This window comes from Mandrillus leucophaeus, unplaced genomic scaffold, assembly GCF_000951045.1.
Source record: "Mandrillus leucophaeus isolate KB7577 unplaced genomic scaffold, Mleu.le_1.0 Scaffold384, whole genome shotgun sequence".
NCBI classification, from domain to species: Eukaryota; Metazoa; Chordata; class Mammalia; order Primates; family Cercopithecidae; genus Mandrillus; species Mandrillus leucophaeus.
The window spans coordinates 104640-129245 of record NW_012104076.1 but is presented as its reverse complement, the minus strand read 5'-3'; the positions used below and the strand labels follow the sequence as shown (position 1 = coordinate 129245).

The 24606-nt window shown below is 37.9% G+C and overlaps 1 protein-coding gene and 1 pseudogene across 8 annotated transcripts in view; one reads left to right on the top strand and one right to left on the bottom strand.

Moving 5' to 3' along the window:
* Positions 1-24606, top strand: part of NFIB (nuclear factor I/B) — a 334278-nt gene that overhangs the window by 212247 nt on the left and 97425 nt on the right. The gene's annotated exons all lie outside the window — the stretch shown is intronic.
* On the bottom strand, positions 707-1498 carry LOC105547299 (annotated as a pseudogene).

Sequence of the window (24606 nt, the reverse complement as noted above, 5' to 3'; positions counted from 1 at the left end):
CAAATCAGTATATATTTTTAGTTCCGTGCAGTGTCTCCATCCATTTCCTCCTTCCCGTGTTTTCTTTCCCCTTCCTTTCTTCTTTCCCTCCCTCCCACCCTGCTTTCCTTCCCTTCCACCCTGCTTTCCCTCCCTCCCTCCCTCGCTTCCTTCCCTTCTTTCCCTCCCTCCTTTCCTCCCTTCCCTCTCCCTCCCTTCCTCCTCCCTTCTCTTCCCTTTCCTTCCTTTCATTTCCTCCTTTCCCTCCCTTCATTTCCTCCCTTTCCTTCCTTCCTTCCTCCCTTTCCTTCCTTCCTTCCCTTCCTCCCCTCCCTCCCTCCTTCCCTTCCTTCCCTTCCTTCCTTCCTTCCCTCCCTCCCTTCCTCCTTTCCTTCCCTTCATTTCCTCCCTTTATTTCCTTCCTTCCTTCCCTCCCTCCTTTCCTTCCCTTCATTTCCTCCCTTTATTTCCTTCCTTCCTTTCCTCCCTCCCTTCTTCCCTTCCTCCCTCCTTTCCCTTTCCTCCCTCCGTTCTTTTTTCCCGTCCCCTCCCCTCACTTGCTTCCAATTTTTGTTCCTTTGGTCAGCCCTTGGAACTCACTTACAGAGACTATGTATTTGATCTCAATTTTTTTCAGTTTTATGCCACAGACATAGTTAATTCCTCAAATTTTTTTTGAAGGAAAATTTGTATTATTTTTATGTACAGAAAACTCAACAGTGTACATTTAACCCAGTTTTGTGGCAAGTTCTTTAGCTTTTGCCTTTTTGAGCTTGGCAATGGGAGCCACAGGCTTGGGACTCAGGACATTGCCTCCCCAGTGACGATGGATCTCATTGGGTCTGTGGTTGTAATTGGTTCTGATAGTTTCCACCAGCGCTCCTTTGTCTTCTGAGTTAACCTGTGTGAAGGCAGCAGTGGTGCAGGTCTTCCTGTGGATTAGATGTCCCAGTCTTGTCTTCCCCTTGATAATGCAGTAAGGGACCCCCATTTTATAACACAGGGCAAGCAAGAAGACAACCAGCTCGATGGGATCCATGTCCTGTGCAGTCACCACCAGCTGAGCTTTCTCATTCTCCACCGCGGTGGTGATGGTGTTAACTCCTGCTTGAAGGACAGGTGTTCTTCTTAGTGGGGGTGTCCCCTTTGCCGGCGCTTTCTTCTCCGCCTGGGCCAACAGACTCCGCTTCTTCTCTTGCTTTGACTCTGGTCTGTACTTGTGGGCCAGCTTAAGCAGCTGTGCAGCTGTTTGGCGGTCCAGGGCCTGGGTGAACTGGTTAATCGCAGGAGGCACTTTTAGTCGCTTATAGAGGATGACTCCCTGCCGCTGCAAACTGCTATAGCGGGGCCATTTCACAAAAGGGGCGAGGTCTCTTTTGGGCTGCATGTCCTGTCTAATGCGAAAATTCTTCGGCCTTTTCTCAAACAGGGGATTCACCACTTTCTTGGCCTCCTGCTTCTTCACGACAGCAGGGGCCGGAGCCATCTTCTTCCCCTTGGCTTTCTTTCCTTTCCGCATCTTGGGTGATGGGCGGTGGGAAGAGAAAGCTAATTTCTCAAATGTTGAGGCCTTTGCCATAGAAGGGTATGAAAAGGTTTTCTTTTGTTAATGTTGTTTAATGCTGTAAGAGGAACATATCCTTTTTAAAGGATGAGAAGAAAACAAATTAGTTTTGTTTCTATTTTTCATGCACATATGCTTTGATAGAGGTTATAAGTTTATGTCCAAATCATGCCATTGCAAATGGGAAAGTGTTGGCTTTGCTGATGCTTCTCTATAGTATGTTTTAATATGGTCAGAATTTGTTGGGCTTTTTTTTCCAACCTTTTTTTCCCCCTACAAATTAAGTGAGTTTCTTTAATCAGCAGAAAATATTGTGGGCATTTTGTGTGATTGAAATGTTGAGGTCAGCAGAATTTCGTAAAAGACCCCTCGTCACCATTTTCTAATTGGTAGTATTCCAATATTCCTTTGTAGTTAGTTTTTCAAACAGCTTTAACTACTACAACACAAAAGTTGTGGTACCAAGTCTTATTTATGAGGGAAATACACATTTTGGCTTCCTGTGAGACAGACTTTAGACCCTGCCGTGGTAACAGGGTTGGCCTTTGCCCTTGGTAAGGCGGGCCCACGCCGGCGACATTTCAGGAGGCCGCTTGGCAGCCATTTTAGATCCTGCCCGCGCGGAGAGCTCCTGGCTGCCAAAAACTGCAGTCGCTCCGTGCCAAGACACTCTTGGCAGTGGAGATAAACTTTGTAGAGATACACAGTCCAGAAATATCTTATAATTACAAAGCACAGGGGGCAGAATGTTTTTACAATACAGCTGTGCTAATGTAAACATTTAATTTGGCAGCCTTCTCCACCCACTTTTCAATTAACCGGGTTTATGCAGATACTTTAGGTCTGTAATAAACTTTATTGCTAAGAGTACAGTTTATGAAACACAGATTTGAGGGGCTTTTTTGAGGGGTTTTCCATCCATTTAGGAAAGCACATTGTGAATGTTATGTTGCTGTGAATGGGAAGGGTAGCTTTCTGTCTCAAAAGATGCCATTGGCCTGGCTTAACTGAAACAATTGCTTTAGGAAAAAAAAGTGTTGGAGCTGTCTCCTTTGGCTTCTAAAGCATGCAAGAGGATATTAATAGAAAGAGGTAAAAATCACTTATATAGCTACAAAAAGATACTTGTGTTGATGATCATTAAAAAAGATAAATGTCCCCTGCAATGCATGAAACTGTTTCAGAGATAAATTCCCGATAACGGTTCTTACAGATATAATTATAATAATTGTGTGATCGCCATGATAATTATTCTTATGGAGTGAAAGAAATAATTTTCTATGTAAGTAGCATTCAACTGTTCAGCTCACAAAGCTAGTCAATAGATCCTTTTCAGCTAACCTAAAAAATGGTAGAGGTCATGGAGTTTTAAAGCTAAATTTGGTATTAATTGACATTGTAAAGGGGATTTTTTTCATAAGAAATATGACATCACAATCCATGATATCTCCTTGCATAGATTTGCTTACACATTTCTCAGATACATTAGAGAAAACCATATAAAATGCTATACATATGGGTCATTTTTCTAAAAGGCAAAAAATGTACAACTGATATTTTCATGTCATTCCATTTAGAAACTTTGCCTTGGTTATGATTTTTTAAAATTAGCTTTTGTTTTTTCTTGAGGATGGATTTTAGTAGCAAAAAACCAATTCTTATGATGTTTTCTCTCAGTACTCCTTTTGAGACTTTCATGTAGTCTGGCTCCATCAATATTCTATAATGGGGTGTGACCACAAAGTAATTTTCATTCTGAAATAGTATTTGACTCTTCAGCTCCCAAACTAGTCAATAGACCCCTTTCAGCTATTCTGAAAGATAATAGAGGTCAGAGAATTTTAAATCTCTGGTCTCATTATTTTATAATCTCATTATTTCATGCTGCAGTAGCTGTTTTGTCATCATACCACCTTTACACATTCTACTTATTACAGCTAAATAATACTTTTGCAGTCTGTGGCTTTTAGTCTCTCATGTTTTAGTTGCTATAAACAAAAATTAAATGAAAAAGCTTGTCCCACTACTAAATCTTTGTGTATGTGTGAAAAGTGTCAATTTATTTTCAAAACGTAATGATTACAGATTCTTCTTATTTGTAGATTGTATAGAGAGCACATTTTACCTGTTAGCAAGTGAATGAAAGTCAACATAGTACAAATGAAACCATGAGCTGCATGAAGACAGGAACAGGTAATCTTTTATTGACTGTTGTAGACTGAGTTCCAAGGATGATACATGGACCACTGTAGGTGTTCAGTCCTTTTCAAAAAACTAAACAAATGGATAAATATCATCTGTATATGTCACAATCAGAATATTGAATGTTAGTTACCTGTATAAATTGATAACTGATTATGACTTTTTTTTTTTTTTTTTTTTTAAGATTGCTTTGTCTTACTCTTGGGAATTAATGCTCTTTGTCTCAGTTTCTACCTGGATAGTACATCCAAGATAACATTTTTATGCCATTTAAATAGATTTCCAAAATTATTCAGGGTAAGTTGGGATACAGGAGGTCACAATCTTGGAGAGAAGTAATGTATAAACAACCAACCATGATGCACTGGTCGGGCCCTGCACTGAAGTGTGAGCAAGGCCACGTGGGCCCCAGAGGGAGGCCTCATTAGGTGGGGCAATAAGGTTCAGGAAGGATGTAACAGATGAAATTCAAGAACTCCTAAAGATGAATTAGGAGTTTGTCTTGCATCAAATAAGGGATATTCCAGGCATAGAAACCATATGAGCAAAGGCACAGACTTGCAGTTACACGGCATATTCTAGGACTGTTAAGAAGAATATTAAGAAGTTGGATGTGGGTGTGAGGGGGAGAGTAAAGGGTGATGGTTTCTGTAAGAGTGAGGCTAGGCCGGGGCCAGGTTTTGGAGCACCTTGAATGCTGTACTAAGGAGGTTGTAGATTATTCTAGCTAGCAATTGGAAGCCACCAAGGTATTTTAAGGAGTGAAGTGTTGTGATTTCTGATGGCTGTGCAGAGGATGGAGTCTGGTTATAGTGTGAAGAGTGAATCATTATGGCCTGAGGAGGCTGAGGCTATTGTGAGGTAAAAATGTGAAGCTCAATAAGGGACTTAGCACCAGTTGGGAAGGAGATGGGGAAATGGGCTTGAAAGGTAGAGTCTGGGCTGACAACTGAATGTGAGGCTTTAGGGAGATGGGATTTCTGGAATGATCGTTTTCAGCTTGGGAAACCGAATGGCTGTGAATGCCATTAATTGAGGTGTGGATTGGTTGGGGGAGGGGGGCAAGAGCGTACAAAGGTTGTGCACTAGTAACATCAGGAGGAGTTTTGCAGTTAAAGAAGACGTTAGTGCTAGATATAGAGATACAGTGTTCTCAAAAAATGGGTAGTATTTGTAAACATGGACCTAGCTGAGTTTGCCGAGGGGGAATATACAAAGACAAGAAGATGGCCAAGTGGGATGGGTTGTCTTTGGGATCACCAACATTTAAGAGACCAACAGAAGAGAAGGAGATAGCCATCAAGACAGGAAAGGAGCCCTCGGAAATAGAGGATTGGACCTAGAAAGGAGTGGTGCCCCAAAGGAAAGGGGAAGGAGAATTTCCAAAAGCCAGGGATACTTAGTGTGAAAAGTTAACCAAGTAGAGTCTGAGAAAGTCAAGTTGTGTCTTAAAAAAAATAGTAATTTTGGAGCTGAAAGACACACTTGACTTACTGATCCTGAGACCTAGTGTTGGACATGAGGATTATTATTTTCTTACCTCAGATCGTGATCAGAGAGAATGTGAGTTTTGGCGTTGTGTTTTATTCCTTGGTCTAACTTCACTGAAACAGATTCTGGGGTCCTGGGTTGCTTAAAGGATGAATATTCTGTAGACTTTAAGAAACTTCTGATGAAAACAGTAGATTATGTTTATTGTAATCTTCTATCGATTCTGAGAGGAAGTTTGCATTTTCTTCATCAAATTTCACCACTGACTATTATATTTTAAGGAGGAGAAGCTGATTTGAAATTTTGGTTTGAGTTTTGAAGAAGGCATGAACAGTTTCACAGAAAATAGAAGGAAATATGCCCAACTACTGAGCACACCCCTTTAAATGGCTCTTAACAAGCCTTCAGACCTAGGGGGAAAATTATGCTCCAGGCTCCAGGTCCCTGGATTTTCACTCTGTTAGCAGCAGCATTGAGGAGCAGTTTATTTGGACAATCCCCTCTGCTTCTGTTCTCCCTGTGTGATTCCCCATTTTAGTCGTAAAAGACTCAGAAAGTGGTGATTTTATGCTAGTATATGCAGAAATACCTTAGCAAATATGATTGAGCAAACTAACGTGTAAGTAAATACAATAGCTGACTGGAAACTGGGGGCAACTCTGCAGTTTCCCTGGATATCTTTAGGAGTTTTGTGAAATTAAAAAAAAAATGCCTGGATCCTCCAAATGAACTGAAGTCATAATCAGTCTGCAATGTTGACTTGAGAGTTTCTTTTAAATAAAAATAAATGAGCAAGTGGAAGTCTCATTAGCTAAAACCAAAAGCACAAACATACATGGCCCTTTCACAAAGTAAAGTGGCTATAAGCATAATGAGACTCCAACACATCTTTACTTTTTTTGCTGTTTTGTTTTTAAGTTTTCCAGCCCTTATATTCTAAGATGCTGCCTTACCACTTCCTTAAGGAAACACAAATGGGCAAGTTAAGTTTTTGAAAGTGAAGGAGGATCCTGTTTAAGTAGATTAGGGTCTGGCATGCCATTTAACTTTATCAGGCATTTAAAGCCGAGGATGTACACTGTAGCCGGCTGTGACTTGCCAATTAGCTGGGCTTTCCCCGCTGTTTCTGGTTTGGCAGGGACGAGGTGGTTCACCCTGCCGCACTACTGCCTGCCAAGGACACATGGCCAGCTCCCGGCTTCCTGTCTTCCTCTTTGTGTCCTGGCCTTGCCTTCCAGGGAGCTGCCAGAACACAATTGCCAAAAAATCTTCCTTCGGAAAGGTCAAGTAACCTCAAGTCACCTATGCCAATATTTGTGTTTTCTTTTTAATCCTTCTGTGTTCGACTTGGAGAAAGCTGTAGAAGCTAACATGCAGAGTGGAACCTGGGTCACTTTGGATCACTTGGATAAAGCAACAGAACCCAAAGAATCCTTTGGCCAGTCAGGGTATGATGTTTTGAGTAGAATTCTATTTAAAGCTCTGTGAAGTGTGATAGAGTTCAGAATGGTTCAATGTGGATTTGGATTTAGTTGCTTTTTAGGATTCACTGTACGCATGTGATTTTTGGCCAAAGTTGGTGCATCACATGGCAGGGAGAGGGAGAAAAGTGGAGATTGGTTTTGGCTTAAGGACTGCATTTTTGTTTGTTTGTGTTTTCAGGACTCTATAGTCACATACTGCCTTTTGCTTTCCAGTTTGGTGTCTGTGAGCAAGCATCAGCAGCCAAGTCCCTTGTACACTGGCTGAGAACAATGTACGGGAGTTACCTGGGGTGCTTGTTGAGAGCGCTTTCTTGGCCCCAGCGTTGCTGTACAAGTCCCAGTCATTACGGGTGAGGTCGAGGAATCTGAATTTCTAACAAGCATCTCAAATGAATCTGATGCTCACTAGAATTTGTGGACTGAATGTGTCACTGATTGTGAAATGACAATAAGGCAAGTAGCATTTATTGTCATGATGCAGCAAGCTGTTCTACTTCTCCTTTAATTGGTCTTTTTGGAGATCTGTGTTGAATTGGAATGTAGATTGTATGCCATTCTCCACTGACAACAAACACTTTTCTGAAGATTGAAATTTTAAAAACCTGTTAATATAAGAAACTTTATCCAAATAATTGTTCCAGGTTTAAATTCTAAATTTTAGGATGATTTATAAGGTTTTTAAATGACATATAGAATGCCGTAGTAAACATCCTAAACGACTTTAGAAGGCTCTCTCCCCGTAGCCCACACTGTGAATCATGCTCCTTGGAGATGTGCAGTGTGATGGGGCCTAGTGATGTCTGTTATGGAAGGGCAACCCCATGTCTCTAATACTTCATAAAGCAAAGCTTTTATTATTTACTTTGAAAAAATTCCATGTGAGGAATATGGAATTCTTAAAGTGCCTAAACCTGAGCCACCTACTAATTCTCGTGGCTGCTGGTAATTAATATAGGGGGTCTATATGTGTTCTGTCTGTAGACTCCAGGAAAGTTCAACATAGCCCCAATATTCCCTTTTGGCTTTCCATGTAAGATTGTCCATAGCACTTTCTTCCTAAGCTCAGCTTAATTTTCTTTTGTGCCTTTTGTACCTTGAGATATGCTGTCTTTCTTGGTGAGAATGGTGTAGCCATGAATCTGTTTGTCATTGTTTCCTAGCATTCATAGAGTGAGGACCAGATTAACTGTAATTTACCTTTTTTTCCCTAAGTTATTTCCAAAATTTGCTAAAAAGCTGCAGCCTCAGGGACACCTTTGACTTTCTCACACAACTAACAAATGCCACACTAATTTGGAACACATGTTCTGTCAAAGTTTTACCTATAGCCTTGAGTTCCAAATTTGCAACTTCAGCATCTTCTGTTGAAAATAAACAGCGTATTTTCTCTTAAGCTCCCTTTTTGCCTCCTCTTGAACTCCATAGTCTTTTATAACAGTAATAAGGAAATGTGGTTGTGGGTATAATTGCCACAAGGCAATTGCACCCTGGAGGACTGGCAGAATTTTCTTTTCTATATCTGAGGGCTGGGCTCCATCAAGAAGATCCATTTGCAAATAACTCAATTAGAAGAATAACAACAGTGTCTTTATTTTTATAGCAACTTTCCCTATAGAGATCAAAGTGTGTTAGGGACATCCTATCAGATTCATCATTCTAATACCCCAGTGGACTGGAATAAAAAGTTTTATTATAGCTTGTTTGAGACAGGAGAGTGAGACAGAGAAAGCTTAAGTGTTGTCCCTCAGATCATAGAGAAAGTCAGAAGGGGAAATGCAATGAAAAATCAAGGTTTTTCTATTACTCTGCAAGTTATCAAGCTCTGCATTCCTTTCTGGTAATTGTAAAGGATCAGAATAAAGCACAACCTCTTTGGCGATTGTAAAGTAATGTAGATGAAAGTGCCTTGAAAATAGCTAAGGTATTCTTGCTATCTTTATCATATTTAGTACAAATGGAAGGTAAGAAAGAACCTTATTGTCAGTATGTAGTTATACCAATATATATGGAATGGATTTTGCACATTCTTGATTGATTGGATTCAAACTGCCAAGTTATCTTAATCATTAATGAAGGACTAATGGAAAATAACATTTATAATTCTGGATTTAAAGGACTTCCGTAAGATTTGACAACAAATTTTGAACAGATTAAGAAGCCAAAGATCAAAGTTACTCTGATTACATAAACGGCCTAACAAAACAATTAAGTAGTCTGATTTTTCTTTTTAAGGTTTTACTTGTAGGCTCCGTAGTTCTGAGGGTAGGAGTGATTTTTTTTTTGTTTTCGTTTTTTTTTTCTTTAATTTATTTTTTTGCTAGAATAAGAGAACTGGGAGTAAAATTACTACTAATCTGTCGACCTGATTTCAGGGAGCCTTGGAGGACACATTCTCTGGGGAGTAGACACAATTAACTTGATGCTCCTAATTACTATTGTTTGATTTGTGATTAAAAGTGGTGTATTGTGGTGTAGGGCTTTTGGCTCCTTAGGTGTCCAGTGTGCTGCTACTGGGGAGAGTAGGGAGTGGCAGCATTCCCTTCTTAAACAGGAATCCCCTTCCACAAACTAGAGGCTGAAATATCAGAAATAACCTGCATTTAATCAGACCTTGCCTTCTAATGAGAAAAAATGAAAAATTAGGCAAAACATAAATGCATGGCTTTTTAAAGCTCTCTCTTTGATTTTCAAAGTTCTAGAGTGGGTTCATATTTCTTCACTTTAACCCAAGTAAGTGAAGCTATCTTTCACTTATAGATCCTCCCTGAGTGCCTCATGGGAAGAGTAATGGCCTTGAGACTTTTATCTCACCATCACTGCACCTCTTGTTATGTCTTGGTGCTTAATGAATGTTAAGCTGAAAACTAATCCAGGTAAACAGGTGAATGGAAAGTTAAGTTCAACCAGCGTGAACATAGAAAAAAAAAAATCCATCATTTAGGGGCACCATTAGCACTGCCAATGGACTAAGGAGACACATGCTGTTCCCTACCAGGTGATTGGATCATATCAGCTAATTTATTCTATTTTTAATAATTGCTGGATGATATTAATAGGGAACTTTCAGTTATTATTTTATTATGCATTTTCTTTTGCCAAAAAAAAGCTTAAAAAACATTTTCTTAAATTCCCCACACCCTTTTTCTTCCCAATGCCCTTACTAGATTCCTTTCTCTGTGTTTGCAATGTCATTGTAGTTTTCATGGTGTGACATACATACCCTTAATGCCATAAAAGATTCCTGCTCTGTAAATAATGTTGAACAGTGTTGTCACTTTGAAAACACAGTGATAGCTTTGAATGGGAGTCTAACGTGAGGAGGAAGCTGTGGCTTTGGGATCCGGATTGCAGTGACTGAACTTCCAAATGCAAATTTGGTCTGCAATACTGGCTTCACTGCAGTCATTTATATTGACATTGAATAAATAAACCTAAATAAATAAGAATGAAGTGGCTAAAAGTTGTCTCATTTGTGCTTTAGACTTTCAAATAAAAATTAGAATTTATCATTTTCTTTGAGATTATTTCTCTGTTTCATGTCCTTACAAAATTAGCTTGATGTTTTAACCCATCTTTACTTCATTAAAGTATTCCTTAGATATGGAGTTTTCTAAAAAATAAGATATTTTGTCAATAAGATAGAAAATGACAAGCATTATTTCCTAAAAGCATCACAGGAGAGAGAAACATTGTGCATTTATCAGGCAGTGACAGAATTTTGCAGATTGATGATGGAAGCTGTAACATCAAACCTTGCCATCTCTGGCGGTTTAAATACTGTGTAGGTCAGTTGTACCAAAAGGTTTCTTTTTTACTTCTTTTGCCAGTTGATTGGTCCTATGAAGTAAATTAATGGTTTCAGTTAAATTCTTGGGCAGTTAGCATTCTCTGGAGCCCTTATTGGCTTAAGCAAGTCTGGAAGAAAAGGATTTCCTTCCGGGTCAGGTGTAGAACACTGTGGACAAGCTTATGGGATCTCTTTCTTTTTTGTGAAAGAGAGAGAGAGAGAGAGAGAGAGAGAATGTGTGCTGGATTGGGGTGGTACAGTGCACCTCCAATATTAAAAAATAATTTCCTAATAAATTATCTCAGTGTTATTTTGTTCTATCTTCTGTGATGTTAGTAAGTGGATATTTTGTGTAAATTGGCTCCAAACAGACCTTCAGGTACATTGAAGGTGGAGCTTAGTTCTTTGCTCTATCATCCCATTTCTAGGATAGTGCCTGTTTCAACCTATTTCTCAGCCAAATTATATCTTAATTTGCTGCCTGCTTAATATAATGTATCTCATTTGTTTTATCTTGGCTCTAATTGAATTATCTACTTCTATGGCATGATTCTTAAATCATAGCATGTACATATACAGTAGATTGGAAGAACTGGGGTAATTTTTATTTCTTCTTATTGTCCTTTTTCTTTTTGGACTGTAACTTATAATGAAAGCTTAAGTTTCAAATAGTATGTGTGTAATAAAAAACTTGGTTAAAATTTGGATTCATTTTGCTATTTGGCTTTAGGCTCCCTGTCCCACCCATTCCACCCCCACATTACCAGAAAAAGTCAAGGGCTATTTCTATCTTGTGGTCTCAGCATTATTCCTATAGTTTTTAGTGTCTGTGCAATATGTCTGCCGTCATATTTATGGAGATTGTCTCTTAGCTTATCTATCATACTCTGATTTTCTCATTGGGGAAAATAAAGGGTGGTGGGAAAACACAAGAAGTGGAAGTTATTGCTAGACTTACTTCATGGCCACTTTATGTCTATTTAGACTCCACCCCATTTTCTTTTTTCAGTAAATATTTATTGAATTAAATTTATAAATGTGCATTAGAAGTTGCTTTATGTGGCATAGATTGACTAAAATACATTTCAGGCACAGGTTTAAAAAAATAATAAACATGTATTTTCAGTTGAAATGATCTCTGTATGATGTTTGGTGGTAACTGTCACCAACTAGGAAAATAATGTTTTAAAAAGAGACATAAAATAAATCTTGGGGGTGGGGGTTCAAAATGATTGAGAGAGAGGATGTAGAAGGACATTGCATAGAGTGCAATGCTGGCAGCTAAGTGTGCACATCCAACGCCAGTGTCATCCTGTTAGTGCTATCCAAAAAAAGTTGGCAACATGTGAATTGATGCTGTATGTTTTTCCGTTATGTCACTTCCCTCTAGCCGGGCTGTTATCTAGCACAGCTTAAAACATGAAGTATATTGGTACTGTTTGCATTTGTGATTCTAAAGTTTTGGTACTGTGAGTTCATATATATCCCTGTGCATATGAACATAAATATTTTTGTTTTCTCGTGTTCGTAGGGTGTTTTAGCAAAACACCATAGAGTGTACTATTCTGATAGAAAAAATGCTTTCTTATTTTGTAATTTTTCTTTTCTTATTTTGTAATTTTTCTTATGTAAAATGCCTGATGTCAAGTGGGGACTTATGAACCATTTCCTAAAGGAAACAGAGTAATGTTGAAATCATTTCTCTTTCCTGTTACGTATTATTCTTACGCTGATGTATAGTGGTACATATTTAAGAAAACCTTTTGATTATCCCCATGAGACTGTTAGTTATTCCGACAATTGATAAGCATTTCAAAGTTGTTTGTGGCCTGAAAACCAAGTAAATGTATAATGTTTTACAAAAACAATCAAATTTATAATTGTTCCAGTCAAGGAGCATATAGTCATGTTTTATATGCACATGAAAAACTTGGTATGTGCAACTTGTTAAAGATTGGATAGAGAGACTAGGAGATGATAAAAAGAAGAAGTAAACTTGGATGGATGGGTAGGATTATCAGAAGACCTCCTGGAAGAGATACATTTAGAACATGGCATTGAAAATCTAATTATCTTTTTAAAAAACTTGATTATTTTTATGTATCAGTATACATTACAAAACACTTTTGGATATAGAATTTTGTACTTAGTACTGAATGGTGGCAGTGTTTTCCGATCTTTTTTTTTAAAAAATGAGAATCGTAACAAATACTTGAAATCTATTGAATTTTACAAAGTTATTATATTTGTCTAATACTGTTTAACTCTATTACCTGACTTGTATTTTAGAGTGATAGATATGCCAACTTCAAAAAACAAATGTATCTGTCAGATTTGAGTAAACTACACTACCAGATAGTCCAATAGGAGGAATTTCATGGGCAAGGCCAGTTTCAGTGATGTTAGAATAGATGAAAAGCTGAATGGGCAGTGAGGTCACCCAGATATTAGCATTAATAGGAATCTACTGCTCAAATTGAGCTGGAGCTGCCTGAAGGGAGGGCATCACAGAGGGAGGAACTTGTTCAGTGGAAGCAAGAATCACAAAAGGAAAACTCGCCACTGTTTGGAGACAAATGTCAAAGCAGAGGAGGGAAGGAATACCTCCCCTTCTCCTTTCTTCCCACCCTCCAAATTCCCAGACTCCTACCATTACCTCCTGTTGGTTGGACCTAGCCTGAAGTCAGTAGTTAATGGAACTGGGAAAGGTGGTTTGCAGGAACAGAGTTCAGGATGAATCTGAGGACAAGTTACCATTACAGGGCAATTCTAATTTTGGGGGTGGGTGGAGGGAGAGATTTAGGTAAGATTCAAAGCAATCGTTTGGGGCAGGGGAATTAAGTTTGCATAATATCCAAAGCTTTATCACACCAGTTTTTCTTACTGGTGTTGAGTTACTAATGTTTTAAATCCTATCTGAAAATTTAGTTTATACATTACTATCACGGCCTTGCTGTTAGATGGTTTTGAAAAATATCCATGAACAATCTTGTTAGTTAATTTTAGAGTTTTAACATGCTTTAAATATCAAGAAAAATTTGATCTTGTCTAATTAGAAGCGATCTTTAAGACCAAAAACAACAGGTGACAGACTCAAATTATTCCTATGGCAATTAATTCTGACAAAGAATTGGATGATCCCTTCTTCCCCTTTTCCATCTTTTGGAGGTACCAAGAGTGGACAAGGAAAAGTTCAACTGGTCTTGTAACCAAGCACTATCTAGAACTTGGAAATAATGATGTGATTTCTTGTCTTTGTGTGTGTGTTTGTTGGAGGTTGAATATGCAACATAGTTTGTTTTTTGATTGGATGAGAAGGCAATGTCAGTTTTGAAATGGCAGCATAATAATCAATTTGGAAAGTTAAACATTAGCCATATGTAGTGGTACGTGCAATGAAAATAATCTTTATGAGCTTGGGAGATGAGTCTGAGTAAAAAGCTTGAAGTTGGTCTGTGTTAAAATTTTGTCACATCTGGAAGGCATTGATGTCTAAGATTACATAGGTTTGATATCATTCAGGGTTAAGGCATATGGATGGGACATTATGCAGAACCTTGATTTTTTCATACTCTTTGGATTTGGCTTAGGCATTTTTGAATCATAAGGAGTTGATTTGAATCTCTATTAAAGATAAAATGAGTAACAAGACAAAATGGGAGGAATTTTGAGCACCTGGTACACAGCTCTGGACCATTATACTCTCAGTTCTCTTCTTTAAAATGGATATAGCAAGTGAACATGCCGCTCATTATTTATTTTCCCATTTCCCAAATAACCATAGTAATGAGTAGTAGATTTCATGGTGGGCTTGTTATTCTTTATTATTCTTTGTTAGAATTATCTGCATTTTATTTTTTAACTTTTATTTATTTTTTTCAAGATAGGGTCTCACTCTGTCACTGAGGCTGGAGTGTAGTGGTGCAATCTCAGCTGATTGCAGCCTCAACCTCCAGGGCTCAAATAGTCCTCCCACCTCAGCCTCCCAAGTAGCTGGAACTACAGGCACCCACCGCTACGCCCAGCTAATTATTGTATTTTTAGTAGAGATGGAGTTTCACCATGCTGGCTAGGCTGATCTCGAACTCCTGACCTCAGGTGATCCTCCCACCTCAGCCTCCCAAGTAGCTGGGACTACAGGCATCCACCACCATGCCCAGTTAATTATTGTATTTTTAGTAGAGATGGAGTTTCATTATGTTTGCCAGGCTGGTCTTGAACTCCTGACCGCAGGTGATCCACCCACCTCAGCCTCCCGTAGTGTTGGGATTACAGGCATGTGCCACAGTGCCTGGCCAGGATTATCTGTATTTTAAACTGTTCCCTTAAAATGACTGTTTGAAAGAATATTGCCCCACAAAATGCCCTATCTTCATGTCTCTGTGAGCCTATAAACTTTTCAAAGTTCTTTCAAACACATTATTTCATTTGTTAGAATATTCTTGACCTTCTGTTTTAAAAAAAGGGAAATCATGTTAGCTATTTTTTGTTTTTGTTTTATCAATATAATTGAGTTCCTTTCTTTGCATGCACAGTTTTGATTTGCAAGAGGAAGTTACTGTCTTCTCATTTGTTTCCTCATTTTATCCCTTTTCCAAAATGTTGGTTCAATGATGCATTATTCAAGTAGTTTTATTCCTGGTAAATTAGCTTTTGCCTTGAAAACATGAGGACAGAAGTTCTTTGAACCACTTATAAAGGAACTGTTAGGACATTTAATACTATTATCTGCCACATCAGCAAGCTTCCTGTTCATCAAATGACTTATCTGATTTTTTCCTTCTAATATTATGATAAAGTTATTTTATGAACAGAAGCAATAATGAATACCCCACATACAAATCTACTTTACTTTGATAGAAAGTGTGCTATGCGTCATCTTACTCTGTTATCCAGTTAATTGTTATGCATCTTGAGATTAAATATATACATTTATTTTTATATGAATATATTATCACAGACTTAAGAGCCATAATTTAATAATAAAACAAGGACTGGTTATTAATCACATGTAAGTAACGTAAGATATAAAAAACCCATCCAGTTTCTTCTCTCTAAGCTCACATAATGATATAAACATAAACATTTTAATGATTTGGCAAAGTATCTTTTTAGCTAACATAATAGATAAATCTGTATCCAATTAAAAAATTTTTAGGAGCATATGTCTGTGAAAAAATGAGCAATTAAAAAATACGAATACGACTTTTTGGTCATTGAGTCAATCACTACATTTGTATTTGTAGAGAGGTTGTAGAAACTTAATAATTAGAATATGTGTAGATAATAAGCAAAAACTGAAAGTTATGCTTGGCATTACTGGCAGTTTGTTTGTAATTTAAGGAAGATGAACTGTTTTAAGTGCTACCAGTCATCATCTCGTTCTCTGTAAAACCGTGGTTAGTCATTCAACACATATTGATTGAGCATCTACTATGTGCCAGGAATATGCTAGGGCAGTAAATAAGACTCACATGTTTCTTGACCTCATGGATTTTAAAATGTAGCAGAAGAGTTGCACTCTAACCCAGTCAGTCCTTCAATTACCTGTGTTGTCAGTGTTTGCAAGGGGCAGTGCAACCAACTAGGTGGGGATTTTGGGTTTTTTTTGGAGGAGGAGGAGTACTAATTAAACCTTAAAGTACATTAAATATATATATCTCATAGCCTTTTTCCACAAAAATACTTGTGCATATTTCACTGTTTTATGAAATTATTTTTTTCCTATTATTTCTAATTCCTTTGAAAACAACTAAGACTAAACTCTTACCTTTCCTTAACTAGTTGCGACTGGGCAAGATGAAAACTGATTCGTGCGTGAAATGGTTTGCTTAGGGTCAGCGTACAAGTGCTTGGCAGTTGCTGAATAGAACCCGGGAGTCCTGACTCTCCAGACAGCTTGGAGAGAACACGTCCTGCTCCCTGAGAAGAAAGATTGCCAATGAAATATTAGAAAGTCTTACGTCTGATTTTAACCTAGATACATTAAGTTTTGGGGAAAATACATGAAATGACATGGCACAGAGGGGTTATGTGTACACAGGAGTGTTGTATGTGTGGGATTTAGAATAATGCGTGAAGACTCCAGGATAAACCACATATGTAAGTCATGGTGCTAGGTAGTAACATAAATGCTGTTCAGGACTTTGGAGGTAAAACAGCACTTATTTTTCTATGCTTTCCTTTTAAGAGAAAAATTTAAGACTAATAGGATCATAAACATTGCATTTGGTTTATGCTGAAATTCTGCACTGATTTTTCAATTTGCCTCCATGATTATGTTCTTGAGTCTGATGACATTCTGGTTTTCATTTCCAGATTCCTATTTCACCAACATTTTCTTTGCACTACATACCTTGCTGTAAAATGCAGGTTTCTTGGTTTCCAAGGGGAAAAAAAATGTATATTACATAGTATAGCTGAAATCCAAAATGTTTCCCAGATGGAAAAGACAGAACATTCATCTCCTCTTTTCCTACTGGATTTGGCTGGGTTTTGGAAAGGACTTTATTATTTTCATGTGGCAAACTGCATTGGCAAATTGTTCCTCAAAGTACGCAGTGGCGTGTTCATCTAATATTATAAGATATGGGCAGCATTTATGAAAGATTATAAATCTTACAACTCTCTTCAGAAACTTAAAATACAGCTGGAAATGTTTTGCTTCCAACAAATATGCAATCTTCATAAAATTCGAAAAGAAATGTTTTGAATAAATAATGTTTTAGTTTATTTCTCTCTAGTGCGAGAGCTATTTCTTTTAGTCAAAATCATGCCATAAAGCTCTTCCCTCCACTACATTAGCACCCTTGCCTCTGTATATACATTATGCTGGTGCATTTAATATATATTTTTAAGTCTGCCAGATTGCTTTGCCTTGTTTTTAAAGATAGAAAACTGGATTTGCTCCCAGGGACTCTTTCCCTAACTCGACCAGTTTAAAAACTAAGCAAGGATTGAGTCAGTTAATTAATTTAAATAAGATTACAAATCAAAAACATATTATGTAATCTTGATTTAATTACCACATTTTATTTACTTAATTGAAAACAGGCTGTAGAAAGCAATCCTGACAATGACCAGTACGGTGTTTTTGCATTCTATAGGTTAAAGCCTTCAAAAGCAAGAACTGTAGGTGATCCTGATTATGACGCTTGGTTCACTCAATCCCTAGATCAGTAGAAAGTCATTGAACTTAATCTTAGGGTGGGGCAGAAAGGTCAGATACGATTATCCTAGCTTCCCATTGTTGAGGGGGTAGGTTGGTGCTACTTAATGAAGTACCACAGCGCTCTGGTCAGAGATGTTGGCAGGTTTAACGCTTTTTGTGCAGGGGTTTCATATTTGCAGGAGTTTCGTTAGTAGTCCCCTGTGGTAGAATGGTTTGATTTGATTTTTTTTTTGATATGTGATTTTTGATATATGATTTTTTTCCCACCTTAAATTTCAGTGGCCTATGTTTTTCAGTTAATTCCCTGTGGACAAATTTCAGTCTTGAGCCTTAACAAATCCTTATTTTAATCCGTGGGATATGACGCTTTGAACCTAATCTCCTTGTTAAGCCAAAAAGTGGCTCTTTAAAAGAAAGCTTAATGATAAAACAAGTGGAATGTTCAGGAACGAAATATCTACTCTCTTATTCTATAGTTTTCTTTGGTTAATGAAATTATTTTATCGTGAAGATCTTAACTGTAGCAACATCTTTTTAAACTATGCGTTTTGCTAAATCAAACGTATATTTTAAAACCAATGTTAACCAACAGAAAGAGGGATCTGAAGATATAGGCCTTCAAATGTGAAATAGTAAATGGTTTAAAATATGCAGGAAACTGCATCTCCCAAATGTTATTTTGGTTCTGCCAAAATATTCAGAGAGGTCTAATTTCTCTTATTGCTCAGAACTGGGTTTAGGAGGAGTACAGATTCACTTAAAAAAAACACAACAAGGTCAGGGATTCCATTAACAAAGCGATAAAGTTAAAACTTCCCATGTACAGCTTGTTAACCAAGTTTTGCAGTGAAGTGGACTCCAAATAATTTAATGCCCTGTTGAAAAGAGACAGAGAGACAGAAGCAGAGAGGGAGACAGGGAGATAAAGGAAGATGCAGGCACACACTCACACACACACACGCACACACACACACACACAGAGAGAGAGAGAGAGAGAGAGAGAAGCATGAAGGAGGGGGAGAGAGAGAGAGAGAGAGAAAAACCATTTCCCAAATATTTACATGCTTACGAGAGGCAAGGAAAACACTCAGTTTTCCTGTGTTCTTTCATTGTCTTATTTTAATACACATCTAATAGAAAATAAAATAATGTAAAACTATAATTTTGTGTCACCCAAAGCAATGAAGCAATCTTCCATTAAAACTGAAGCTGCCTAGTGTTTTAACTGTGCTGGAAAAAAAAAAGCCAAATTATGTAATAAGAATTGTGATTATGGAAAGCTAATGTGCTATAAATCCCAAGGAATCAGTCATGGGAGACAGTAAACTGCAAAGGGTGTGATAGAAAACTTTGGGCAGAGAGAGGGGAAGAGAGAAAAGAAGGTTTAACCCGAGGAGAATAGTTTGGTCTCCATTACCCTTAATAATATAGATGTTTTTGTTTTACCTTTTTATTCTCCTACTATAAAATACATGCATTTGTATTCCTTCCCTCAAGCTTTTGTTTCTTACCTGTTACATCTTGTTTCTGGCATGCTATATACTTAATTGTAAAAATATACTGTTTTATTATATTATCAATTAATAATGTTTTAGAGAGAAAGAAAGAGACTGTTCTAAGCCTTAAAAAAATCTCATGGTATTCTTTCACTGACAATGGGCTATTTCTTCACCTGCTTAAGGCAAAGGACTATGACAAAGGGGCCCTTTATCACATGATGACTACGTTTAGTTCTAGCAAGAGGCTGTCTGTAGGTTAATAGGTTACAGTGTGGGTTTCATTTACTCCTTTGATATCCCTTGATATAAAAGCTATATTGTTATGGAATCATAGAGTTTTAGAGCCATAGGGGACCTGAAAACTCACCTTGTACAGCTCCTTCTTTGTACCAAAATCATTATAAATTAAAATTATGCTTCTCCAGTTATCTTTTTCTGTTGATCCTCAAGCTATGGTGTCAGAGAATAAAAAGAGTTCCTAAAAGAAGTTTCATCTAGGAGTAGAAAGTTTATGTATAAAGGTCATTAAAACTTTCTTGGCCCAGTGCTTGCAAAGTAGGGACCAGGATTTTCACCAAATGTTTCTTCTCTTTATAGGAGATGGACAAAAAATAATTTCTGACTCAAAATAGTACGTCTTAGCCACCCTATCTTTTTCCAAATATTTCTTCAGGAAGTTGGGAAGTAGGACTGAGCCTTACATTAGACTGGGAGACTTAGCCCTGGGAATTGTGTGTCTGTTTCCCTGGCTTGCCACAAGAAATTGATCTGTTTGACTTCTAATGTATGATTTTACACAGAGCGGTATGCTTGGTCTTTCTTTTTTGTGCACTTTCATAGTTTATAGACTGATGGTTTTCTGTTCATTTGACTTAACCAAATGTGTCAGGCCTTATCCCAAAGATTAGGGCTATATAAGGCTAAATAGGGCAGTACGCCTCGTGTCATATTGTTGAGGATCTAAAGGGGATGACCTCACCATGGGGGACTTCAGGGAGAAAAAAGGGGGAACATTATGCACAGACTTGGAGACATCAAATGCAGGAGACACACAAGGAACCAAAAGGCTCAGTATGACCCAGGTGCTGATGGAGGCCAGATCAAGGTGCCATGAATGGCATACTAGTTTCAGAATATATGTAAAGGTTTTAGCAGATGTTTAGCTTAATCAGTTTTGGGTCTTATAAAGATCATCTTGGTAAAGGAGTGAAATATGTCTTAGAAAGGTGGGAAATCAGGTCATTTTTTCATGGCATTGTTCCTAAGGTCACCTTCTTTTGATATCTTTTATGATATGACTTTGCCCACCCTTCCTAGGAATCATCTGTTCCCTCTTGATTTGTGTATTTTTTTATTTGTATATTTCTGTCTCTTCAGGCAGCCTCTGAACTTCTACATGGCATAGAGTGTGTATTCTTTTTTAAAAACAATATTTAAAGATCATTATTGTAAATTAAATATAAATTTAATAAGCATTATGGAGCACTTACTGTGTTCCAAACATTATCGAGTGTTTGGAATACATGAGCCGATCTTGGCTCACTGCAACCTGCACCTCCCAGGTTCAAGCGATTCTCATGTCTCAGCCTCTCAAGTAGCTGGGATTACAGGTGTGTGCCACCACACCCAGCTACTTTTTTGTATTTTTTGGTAGAGACAGGGTTTCACCATGTTGACCAGGCTGGTGTTGAACTCCTGACTTCAAGCAATCTGCCTGCCTTGGCCTCCAAAAGTGCTGGAATTTACAGGCATGAGCATAAATCTTAATTGATTTACATTTGAATGATGCTTACATTAATGACCTACAAAAAAATCTTTGACAGTTTTAATGATTTATCTACCTCAGATAGTTGCAGTGTATCTACTCCAGAAAGTTAGTGCTCAGTAAGAAATACTTTACAGGCTATTATTTATTTATTGTCATATATATTTAACACACATCTTATAGAGCTTCCACCAGATTGTCCAGAAAACATTAGAATTTCCTTTGCTTGATGGAGACAATCCAAACTAAATTTGATTTATAGAATTGGCCTTGCTTTAAGACATCAATTAGTGTATAGAGTTCAGTGATACTAATGATTACTTCCAACTTAGATATAGAAAGTAGCTAAAGGCTTAAGAAAAATATTCTTGAATGTATTGGTGAATAGTTGGAAGGGTGAGGGAAGTTAGGGGAAGATAAGTTTCCCAGAAACAGTTAAACTACTGAAAAGTCATTTGGCTGTGCATTATTTTAGGATTGCATCATAACAATTCAAGAAGTATTGTGTCTGAATAGGCTGCCCATATAGAGAACAGAAGTTTTAATAGTTGCTTTGTAACTTTGGACAAGCTGTTTGATCACTTACGTATCCTAGGATCTTCCGTAAAATTGGGTCATTAGAAAAAACTGCTCACTCCTCGGGTAAAGCTTAGATATTGGAAGAGCCACCAGAGACTGACTGCTTTTTACAAAAGGAGTGTACAAAAGGATTGAAAAGTTGGTAAGGGTCCTGCATGAATGTGAACCTTTTCTTGTGCTTGGAGAATCTTTAACCTGGAGAGGAAGGAACTGATTACGTTTAAAAGATAAAAATTTAGAAGTAACTTCATTACCTTTTTTTTTTTTAGAAGAATAAACATATGTTTAATCCACATTTAAAGAATGGGGAACATGAAACTTTCATAAATATGTAATACAAAATTTATTTCAGTTCAACATTATGCCCAGTCAAGTCAGAAAGAGACAACGCAGAAATGTAGAAAATAGAGATTGAGATCAAGGAAGAGAAAATGAGAGGTGGAAGGGAATGAGGGAGGACTGGTTTTGGTTGGCTGCCTTCAAAAACTCCTCTCTTTTTCTCAACTGCATCAGAATCTTTCCAGACACTAAACTGGGCGTGGTGGCTCACACATGTAATCTCAGCACTTTGGGAGGCCAAGGTGGATGGATCACTTCAGGCCAGGAGTTCGAGTCCAGCCTGGCCAACATGGTGAAACCCCGTCTCTACCAAAAAGTACAAATATTACCTGGGTATGGTGGTGTGCGCCTGTAGTCCTAGCTGCTCGGGAAGCTGAAGCACAAGAATCGCTTGAACCCAGGAGGTGGAGGCTTCAGTGAGCTGAGATAGTGCTACTGGACTCCAGCCTGGGTGACAGAGCAAGACTCTGTCTCAAAAAAAAAAAAAAAAAAAAATTTTTTTCCAGACACTATACCCAGTATGCTGGGCAGCTCACAACTCTTAGCAGCCTTGTTCCTCAAAGACTTTAGCCTTCTGGAAGGTAATTTTCATCAACTGGCTGCTATCTACTACCTTTTGAGCATGACAGCTCCTAAAAGCCTTGAAGCAGCAGTGGGCTCCTCCCTTTTGGGGAGTGAGGGATGAAAGCATTTACACAGGACTTCTCAGGTGGACGCACGCTTCTCCATGCTTAGTCAACCCACCAGTCATTTTTTAGATGCTTGTGTTGGGATGGACAGAACTTAGTTATGTCCCTTTTCTCCCTTTCTTCCTAAAAGTTAGTTATCATTAAGCATAGAGCGACATTAAAATGATTACTTTTTTTATTTTAATAATGTTTAAACCATTAAATATATTAATCATTTTTAATGTGGCTCTATGCTTAATATTAATGATGTCTTTTATTTACTGATAATATAGACTGTGTCTGACTCAGTGCTTTTGGTGCTTAATATGATATAATCTTGCAATGATTTTACAAGGTAGATAATATTATTGCAGTTTTCAAGATCCAGACTCCAAGACACTTAAGAGTAAGTAATTTTGTACAAGATCATGCCGCTAGTGAGGGACAGAGCCAGGCTTCACTATAACATATTAAGTACACACACACACACACACACACACAGAGAGAGAGAGAGAGAGAGAGAGAGAGAGGTGGGGGGTGTTGAGCAAAGTGATGGAAGTGGTTAAATAAAACCTTTGGGTATAGAGTAATTTGACCTAGGTGGTGAATTGGAAGGGGTTTAGATGTGGTCTGAATAATTCTTTCTCTGAAGTCAACCACAATAACAGTTCATTTTTGGTTTCTCTGCCAACCGCGACTCCCTGGTTACTTCCTTTTCCAGCAGTTGGAATTAAGTGACCAATATAAGGTGACATAAGAGTTAAGAGTAGATTATAGTGTTAGAATTTGCAGTCTGAAAAGTAAATGCTCTGTCATTTGCTCACTGAGAGGGCTCTCTCCTATGTTTCTGGGACACAGTATACCCTGTTTTATTTCATGAGAGGGCATGAGCTTTGGCGTATGAAGGAAAGTCTGTCATTGTGTGCCAGTAAACAGCAGATCATTTTAGAAAGTGGAATTGCTACAAAAAGCAAATGTGTGCCTCAAATTTAGGGTCTACTTCAGCTTTCCCTCAAATGCTTGTGGGTTTTTTAGTAAGTATATTTTTTCAGTCAAAGAAGTTGGTCTGCAATTGTTGGAAATGAGAAGAAAAAATAATTTACAGCAGAAAAGAATAGAGTTTCTCAAGTGGGATGTTGTGGTAACAGGGAGTGCCATTGTTCTAGCTGGATGCTTTCTTAAGAATGGAAGAGACTTTCATTCTTTTCTCTGCTGGACCCAAATTTTAGCAACAGATGATGGAAAAGAGTTTTGTGGCACCATTTTGAAGTTGCTGTAACTAAACACGCTAAGGCTCATGCAGAGAGTCTACAACTCCTGAAATGAGGCGACTGCTGCAACGAAGTGAGAACTTTAACTATCTCGGGTTTCATCACAAGCGTGGCATTAGCGACGCCGAGGGATGCATGTCTAGACCTTCGTAAGAGTGAGACAGCTTTGGAGGGAAAATAAAACATAGGGAGGCTCTGGTCAGTGGGTGGATTATACATAAGTAGGAATTCCTAAAACGTGTTAGAATCACTTGAGAAATTAAACTGGAATGTAGTATCAATGCTGAGAGACATTTGTCAGAGGGACTCAAGGGAAAAATAGCTGATGCTGTAGCAGAAAGTTACGATTTATCATTTTTATGTAGCTATCATACTCCAGGCCTGGAAAGTGGCCCATATTGTACCACTTTTTTATAGGAATGTAGAACGAAGAAGATTGATCTTCTAATTTATAAGTCACTGAATCTTGCCTTGATTTCAGAAAAAGTAATAAGAGGACTTCATGGGAGATGGGATTTTTAGAGTATTCTCAGCTCTCTGACAGTCTTCAGGAGACTCGAGCCAAATGAAGAGTGGTCATTTCTAGTTTCTTTACTTTCATTTTGAGAAATCAGGAAACAATTGGAGGAAAATGTGGGAATCACTAAATATGCTTGCTAAGATTTCATGAGATCTGTTCTAGAATAAAACCAAAAAGACAATTAAGGAAATGGGATGAAGGGGTAAAATTCTGATCTCAGCATTATATCTAAGCTAACAGGCACGAGGCAAAGGGCAGAAATAAATAACCAGGTTTTATATGAGAAG